This window comes from Cotesia glomerata, linkage group LG4 (genome assembly GCF_020080835.1).
Source record: "Cotesia glomerata isolate CgM1 linkage group LG4, MPM_Cglom_v2.3, whole genome shotgun sequence".
Lineage (NCBI taxonomy): Eukaryota > Metazoa > Arthropoda > Insecta > Hymenoptera > Braconidae > Cotesia > Cotesia glomerata.
The window spans coordinates 18,559,575-18,568,282 of NC_058161.1; positions in this window are offsets into that span (position 1 = coordinate 18,559,575).

The following is an 8,708-nucleotide window of genomic DNA, read 5'->3' on the forward strand; positions in this document are numbered from 1 at the left end:
AGGTTGCTAGTCAGAAATAAATTTGTTCGAATTTCCAACAATTTTGTTTCCTATTACATTGCTGATTATTTTAAAAATAAGCTTTTTCTCTCAGTGCACTTCATATCAACCGATTCGTTTGTTAATCTATAATCATAACTAATAGATTTTATTTTTAGCAAGTTCCGAGCTTTGCAAGGATATGTTCTTTGATCGTACTAAAAATCTCAATGGCTACAGGATCAGAGCAGCAGCAAAAATAAATGATCATCACGATCGAATAATTAAAAAAGCTGATGGATTAATTACTAGAGCCTCTGATATTCGACAAGTCACTGCCGTACTTGCTTTAGATGAAGGACTACTTAGCAAAGCATTAGTATATTATTTGGACGTATCAATAGAAATAACTCACGCTATGCTATTATCTATTAATCTTGACTCTTTGGAACTTCCAATGAGAGGTATTATTGAAATAGATCTTATACCGACTACTTTAATCAACGATAATGAAGTATTCGATACAATGAATTATATTCATCCGTCGTACCCATTTTTTTTCATCTATGAGAAGATAGTAACGCACAATCGTGGATTAGCAACGCCTTTGGAAAAAATGTTTGAGTTTTATGGGTGGCTATCCATCATCGTAACTTCAATCATCCTTTTGGTTGGATGTGTCGTCATTTATCTATCAAAGAGTGTAAATAGTTCTAATTTACTTTTGCAGTCTCCCGGGAAAAAATGAATTTGCCTAATCATATATATTTATATATGATTATATATTGAATATATAGAATTATATATAATTATATATGATTATATCTAAATTTTTATATAAAATATATATAATCATATATAGACTAAAATATTGTATGTATATTTTATATAAGTCTCTATATGATCAGATCTGAGTTATCTAGGTCTATATACGATAATATATAATCTATATGTAATTAGATCTGATTAGACCTGAGTTACCTAGGGCTATATATGATTATATATAAATCTATATATAATTAGATTTGATTAGACCTGAGTTTTCTAGGGCTATATTTGATTATATATAAATCTATATATGTTTAGATCTAATTAGACCTGATTTATCTAGAGCTATATATGATTATATATAAATCTATATATGATAATATCTAATCAAATGTAAATTATAAATTTACATTTATTAATATATAATAATATATAATTAGATGCAGCATTTTTCAATGATTATATTTAATAAATATTTTGTTGAGTGAATTTGTTTCACTTGCAATGTCATATGATATGAAGATTGCTTATAAACAAAAATCATCTTTATAAATTATTTTCATTAATTATATTACATTATAATAACGTTTATTGTAACATACCGAATTCTATCACAGCTCATAATTATCTTTTAAATTTTTAAATATTCTAAACGTTAATTTATTTAGTGATTTGAATTATTATCATGTGTTACAGTTATGTATCCCAGTTGTCGGGTTATAAAAAATGTCAAAAGAAAATTGCTATTTTTGCTTTTGATTTTAAATAAATATTTGTTAACTGTTAACAAATATTTATTAACATTTAATAAATCGTATTTAATAAATAATTTATAAACTGGTAATAAATATATATTAAATCCCATGATGTTAAAAAATCACTTATTAACAGTTAATGAAGCTCATTAAATATATAAACAAATCCTTCTAACAATATCAGTGTACCTATATGGAAATCATATATAATATATGAATCACATATAACTATATATGAATCATATATAACTATATATGAATCATATATAACTATATATGAATCATATATAACTATATATGAATCATATATAACTATATATGAATCATATATAACTATATATGAATCATATATAACTATATATGAATAATATATAATTATATATGAATCATATATAATTATATATGCATTTTGTGATTACTATAAAATGTTCTCTGTTTTCATCTCAGAGTCTGCTACTCCAATGATTAATAATCTTTTAAACTATAGTTTTTTGTAGATGAAATAATGGAACGGTATTAATTAATTTAACTTATAAAAATCGATTATATATTCGATTCTCATTAGTTGTAGATATTTCAAACTTTACTATTCCAGTAAGTCTTGTAGGCAATCGGGTAGTGTGTTAGTCTTTAAATCGTCAGGTCCCCGGTTCGATTCCTGCTCACGTTAAATTTTTTTTATTTTTATAGAAATAATTATATATAATTACATCTAATTATATATGATTATGTATGATTAGATCTGGCCAATTTTCAGGTCTAATTATATATAAGTGATTATATATAACTATATATGATTAGGCAAATTCATTTTTTCCCGGGCTTTGAGTGCTTGAGATTACTGATAGGCAGTTCGATTAAGTCATTAAGTATGAAATGAGCGGGAAGTTGCAGGGATGGCCTTTAGGGTCAACCGTTTTCCTAATTTTTTTCAATATTAACCTCCCAACTTTAACGAATGAAAAACTATACACAAGAAACTTGGATTATTGTAAAATATAAAAAAATTTAATAATAATACACTACCGATATAATTTTAGAATTATTTAAAGTTTAATTTAATGTTTTTGACTCGTTTATCGTCAGCTATTTATTCGAATAAAGATTTGGCAACGTCGCGTCAACAGCTGAGAAAAAAGAAAAAGATAGAAATATAGTTATAGAGAGAGAAATATTTAACTCACACACTCATCCACATCTCTGTAATAGGTATAATCAAACGCGCTGTTGCCAAATCTGTTTATTTAATCCGGCAATTAATAAATACGAAATTCATTTTATTACTGTATTTTATTAAATAAGCAAAAATCATCAATTATTAAATTGTTCAAATTATTTTAAATTAAGATACAGAATTTTGACGAATATTGAGGAGACTGAAAGTTAAAAAAAATTTAAACATTATTTTGACTCATAAGTTACGCTCTAACCTCCTTAAGTACAGAACTTGAAATAAATGAATATTACAGGAATAATTACAGGAATAAATATTATAGGAAAAATAATAATTGTGAAAAGTGAACCGTAAAAGAGAGAAAAATGGCATTAATTAATTAAAAAATGACATCATTTATAAATAAACAACTGCAACGTTCATATATTTTATTACTAAATTGAATCGCCTTGAAAGTCTATTATTTGACAAATAGTAAAATTTAAGAAATATTTTAAAGAAAATCGATTTAAAAAAAAATTTTTTTTTTTTCTATTAATTTGAGTTATTTTTAAATGAAAGTAAAATTTTAAAGATAATGAAAAGCATTGAAATTTTTTTTTTTTTTTAATTTTCATCTTTTCTACAAAATTATTGAATTTTTCTACAAAATTAATGAATGAACTTTTAGAAGCTGACATTTTTTTAATTTTAAAATTAAAAAAAAAATTTCCATTTTCGTATATAGAAAAAAAATTCTTGAGCTGCACTTTTTAAATCCATTTTTTTATTTTTTTTTTTTTTCAAAAAAAAAAGTCATTACTTTCTCGAAAAATTTCATAAATAATTAATAATCATCTCATTGAATATTTTCGACGATGACCTTGACAGACAACATTTATAACCTAGTTCCGCATTCCTGTCAGCTCATTACACTCTCGTACTTACACAAAATTGTTGATGATTAAACGAAACAAAATATTTAACGTAGTTTATTCCTCGATATCAATAAATATTAATCCGAGATTTATGGGATTATTATACGACTTATCTCGAACAAAATAAACAAACTTTTCAGACGATCAAAAGGTGACAAAAAAATCAATCTTTAAAATTTTACCAATAAATTTTAATTTAAAAATTTCTGTCAGGGCTTACAAAAATAATCGATTTTTTTTTAAAAAGAATTTTTTGCAATAAATATTTTATTGTAAAAAGAATTATTGTAACGGAGAATAAAATTCGAAATTTTTAAGCGTCGCAATATTAGCATTTTTTATTTAGCAAAGACGTAAGCAAAATTTCTCAACATTCTTTTAAAACTATTAGTGAAATGTATATGTATATTAGGTAATTCTTATTGAGATTAGTAACTTGTTATGTAGTCGCTGGTCGTGGTCGCTCTTGAAAAAATTTTTAATCCAAAACAAAATTACCGTTAACTCCTTGAGATAAATAAATACCAATACAAATACTAAATATCTATCTCCGAGCGCTATTATTTGTTTTTATAAATATTTATGCTATTATTCAAATTAAATATTTTTTTTTTCAAGGATTCTTTAGTCAAAAAAAAAAAAAAAATTTGCTATTATATAAAAATTAATGTTATTTAATTAAGTAGGTCAATTTATTTTTTTTATTATTATAATAAAAAAATCAACATATTGATAGACATTGTAAAAGCAACTAGAATAAAAAAAAAAAATTGTACGCCTCATAGCGCGAAGCGCTTGAGGTAGTGCTTTACTCTTGACTCGTCAAGGTCAAGCAATTTTGTGAGCTTCAAATGCCTCTATCACAACAATATTGAACTTTTACAATAATATGAGTAGACGTACATCGAGAAAACACTTTAATTAATCCATCTTATAGTTTATAAAAATAATTATTATGTTGCTACTTTGAAAAAAAAACGTTTCGAAAAAAATTTTACGTGGACATCCGGATGTCTGTACGCTGATTTTGTATGTAAACACGATAACTCCCGAAAAAATAGATGTATCGAGACCGGGCTTTTTTTATTAGTTCCAGAATTCGATTAACTGCTGCCGTATTTAATATCAGTAGCCTAGCTTACGTAGTTTTTTTTTAAATGAATTTTTATTAAAATTCACAATGATACACACGTACAAAAAATAACTATTCTTATTTCTCTCACGTGAAAACTATGGCGCTACTTAATCAAGTTAAAATGAGATCAACCAATTATATTATTAGATTTTTTTGGGCGCGTGCATATGACAAGAAAATTAGGCGGCAATAATTCAAAAAAAATTATGAAGTACTCTATAAGAAATTAATAATTTTTTTTTCTTTCAAAAATCAATTATACAATTTATTTTTTTCTTAAAAAATAAATAAGCGTTATGAGGCATGCACTTTTAAACAAATTATTAAAAAGATAAAATTTTATGATTTATCACTCATTGTTCATTAAAAGGTAATCAATTACCGTTTTATAAAAAGTCTTCTATTATTTTTTTATAAAAAAATCTTCAACACCACTCAGGCTTGAACCATTGTTCGTGCATCCTTTTAAATAAAAATTATCAATCATAAAAACTTCAACAGTCTACGATTAAATCCCTATTATTTAAAACAGACTACTTAAATTAATTTTTTCTCCCAATTTTTTACATTTTAAGTCACCATTAGACTAATAACATCAATAACTTTTTTTTTACTATTAAATTTATCCAGTTAACTCAGTGAGTTTTTCTACATCCGGTGCCCAATCTCGGAAAACTCTTTAGGCGATGATAAAAAATACAAGTAAGTATCAGACAATCAAACAATACACAATGAAAAAAAAAAAAAAAAGTTCCAAGTCATAGCGAATATATTAAGAAGAAAATATATTTATTACACTCGATGCGTAGAAGTAACTGGTTCTGTAGCGACCTTAAACTATAAAAACCTCGGTTATAAAATAATTTATTAATGATTGGAATATCAAGTTAATAAATTATATGATTTAGGAAAAAAAAAAATTTCATTTGTAATTGCTGCACTGAGAGAAAAATTTGGTTTTTTTTAATTAGGACAATCTAGTTAAATAGCATCACTAATTATTTCATTGAAGTTCTTATATCTAAAATTTTTTATTATATTGATTTCCAATTTATAATTACATAAAATATTTTTTGACATGTCGAGAGTAAAGCACTACCTCAACGCTTCACTTTTGAAGCGTACAATATTTGGACACCCCGGAACGGGAATCGAACCCGGTTCTTCTGGTTTTGTACCAAGGACTCTTCCAACTAAGCTATTTGCGACATGGTAATAATTTTTCAGTCTTTTAAGGGGTTACATGGGTTTCACGGTTTCAAAAAATCAATTTTTTTTTGTTTTATTAAATTCTACAACATCTCTAGAATATTGCCCTAAAGTTTCAAATCGATCCGAATAATAGTTTCGGAGATACAGTTTTAAAAAGTTGCGCGCTCAAGGCGCTGTTGTATTGTCACTCAAAACTTTGAACGCGTTTTTCTCAAAACTATGTTTTCAAAGACGGTTGTCAAGATTTCTCGAGAACTACTCAACCGATCTTGATGAAATTTTAGACAAGTCTTCGAGATATAATTTACAAGGTCTTGAACGAAGGATTTTTAACTTCCCGCTAAGAAAATCGAAGATTTTCAAAAATCGGGAAGTTATTGTTTTCACCCCGTTTTGCAAAAATCGAGTTTTCATCAGATCTCGACGTTTGAAGGTCACAGGAAGCTTCCCTGACTATTCCCGCGAGGTTTTCACGGTGTGTGTGTGTGTGTGTGTGTGTGTGTGAAAGTATGTGAACCGCTTATAACTTTTGAACGGTTCGACTGATTTTATCATGGTTGGTGCCATTCGAAAGGGCTTGACCAAACTTAAATTTTGAAAACTATTTGGACCGATTCAGATCAATAGATTTTGAGAAATCTTCAAAAAACTGAAAAAAAATTTTTTTTTAAATGTGGTTTTTTTGGAATAACTTTTAAACGGCTCGATGGTTCATTTCCAGAAACTAATCAGCTCTCAACCTCAAAAAACCACGTCGATCGCCACCAGTCCGGTCAAAATCGGTTGATTCGTTCGAGAGATATCGTGAACGAAAGAAAACCGAAAAAAGTGTTTTTTCGGAATAACTCCAAAATTCCTAGCGCGATCAATTTGAAATTTAAGATTCTTCGTGAGGCTTGAAAAACTGCGTCGAATGCTGCCAACCGCGTAAAAATCGGTTTATTCATTCAAAAGTTATTGCGGTTTAAAAATTCAAAAAATAGTGTCATCAAATCTCTATCAGACTGTTGAGCTCGAAGAGCTTTAAAGCATAGAAAAGCAATCTCGGAGAGCTCAAAATAACCCATAAATTGTATTTTTGAGCTCGAAGAGCTCAAAAACGTCATTGGTGCAATTTTAAGCGCCTAAGTATGGAATTAGCGGGAAGTTGCAGGGATGGCCTTCAGGGTCAACCGTTTTCCTAATTTTTTTTTTCAATTACAACTATTAAAAAAAAAAAAATGCCGCAAAATTTTAGCCAAATTTTTAATTTTTTTGTGAAAACCTCTGCCAAAAATCCAATTTTCATTTTTTTTTTTTTTTTCCTTTGTTCAAGACCTAGTTTGAAGTCTTAACTAGAGCACATATTTTTTTTATTTCATTTCAAATAATCTTGCTAGGAGTTCTGCTGTCCACGCGGACGCATCTTTTTTCCGAGAGCTCGCCGGAAATGACGTCACATTAGCAGAGTTTTTAATATTTTTTTTTTTTCAATTTCAGTAATCCCTTATTGAACATGTATCTTTAAGACAGTAAAAAGTTTGAATAAAATAATTCATTTTTTCTATTAAAAAAAAAATTGTTGAAAATAGGTCATTTTTTCCCGGAGGAAACCCATGTAACCCCTTAATTTTTTGTTTAACACAATAAAAAAATATTTATTAAAATATAGTCATTATAACTATTTATCTATAGTTATTTATTTTTACAATTGTGGCGTTATAATTCAGCTAACTATACACTTTTTTTTCAGTGTGTTTAATCGATCGCTTATCAATAGATCGCATCGTAATAAAAAAGAAAATATTGTTATTATTAAAAAAAAAAAAACAAATATATGTCCAATAATTTTCCTTTTATGATCTTATAATTCAATAAAAATATTTTGATAAATATTAATATTAGTTGTTTACAAAAGTGTGACCAGAAGACCACGAAAAAATAAAAACACCCGCGTATAAATAAAATTTTTATGCTTTATTTTTATTTAGTTAATTTATTAACATACCTATATGAGTGTATAATGGTAATAATATTTATCTTTTTATTTATTAAGTGTTAAAATTCTTACAATGCCGGAATATTAATAATTTACTGGCTTAAGCATGCTCATATATGAGCACTTATAAGTGACTATCAATGTCGAGTGTCAGATAACTTGGAAGGAAGTTCTTTAAAAATTGCCGTCCCCGAGGCTTACTATACATGCAATTGCTTCTGTTAATATCAAGTTATGGAATATATAACGTTGTTTCTGGCGGAGTAATAAAAAAGTAAGTGTTGATATTTAATATCGCTGTAGGCAGTTAAATTTATAAATATAGGCCTTGATCTTAATGTGGAGAGATCATTACCATTATCATTAGCAGGTATGATTGATAAATTATTTAATGATGTTTTTTTGACGCTTGAATTCGTGAATTAGGCTAAAAAAATTAGCACGTAGGAGAATAAATCCATAAAAAAAAAGTTGCAACAAGAAAATTTAAAAAGATTTTGAAAATTAATTCAGAAAAAAATATTTTTTTAATTTTTTGAAATAAAATTTTATTTTTCCTTCAAATCGCAAGCAATTTTGTTTTAATAAATTTATGAGGGACCCCATTTTGCTCCTCCTTTATCCTGTAATTATTACAAGGAGATCCAAGTACCCTCCTGGTGTAAGGAATGTCTATAAAAAAATAATACGTAGAAATACTTTTGTTGTCTTAAAATTAGTTTTTAAATTAATTAATAACATTTTTGAGGAAATTTCCGAAAAAATTACTCATTAAATAATTATTAATATT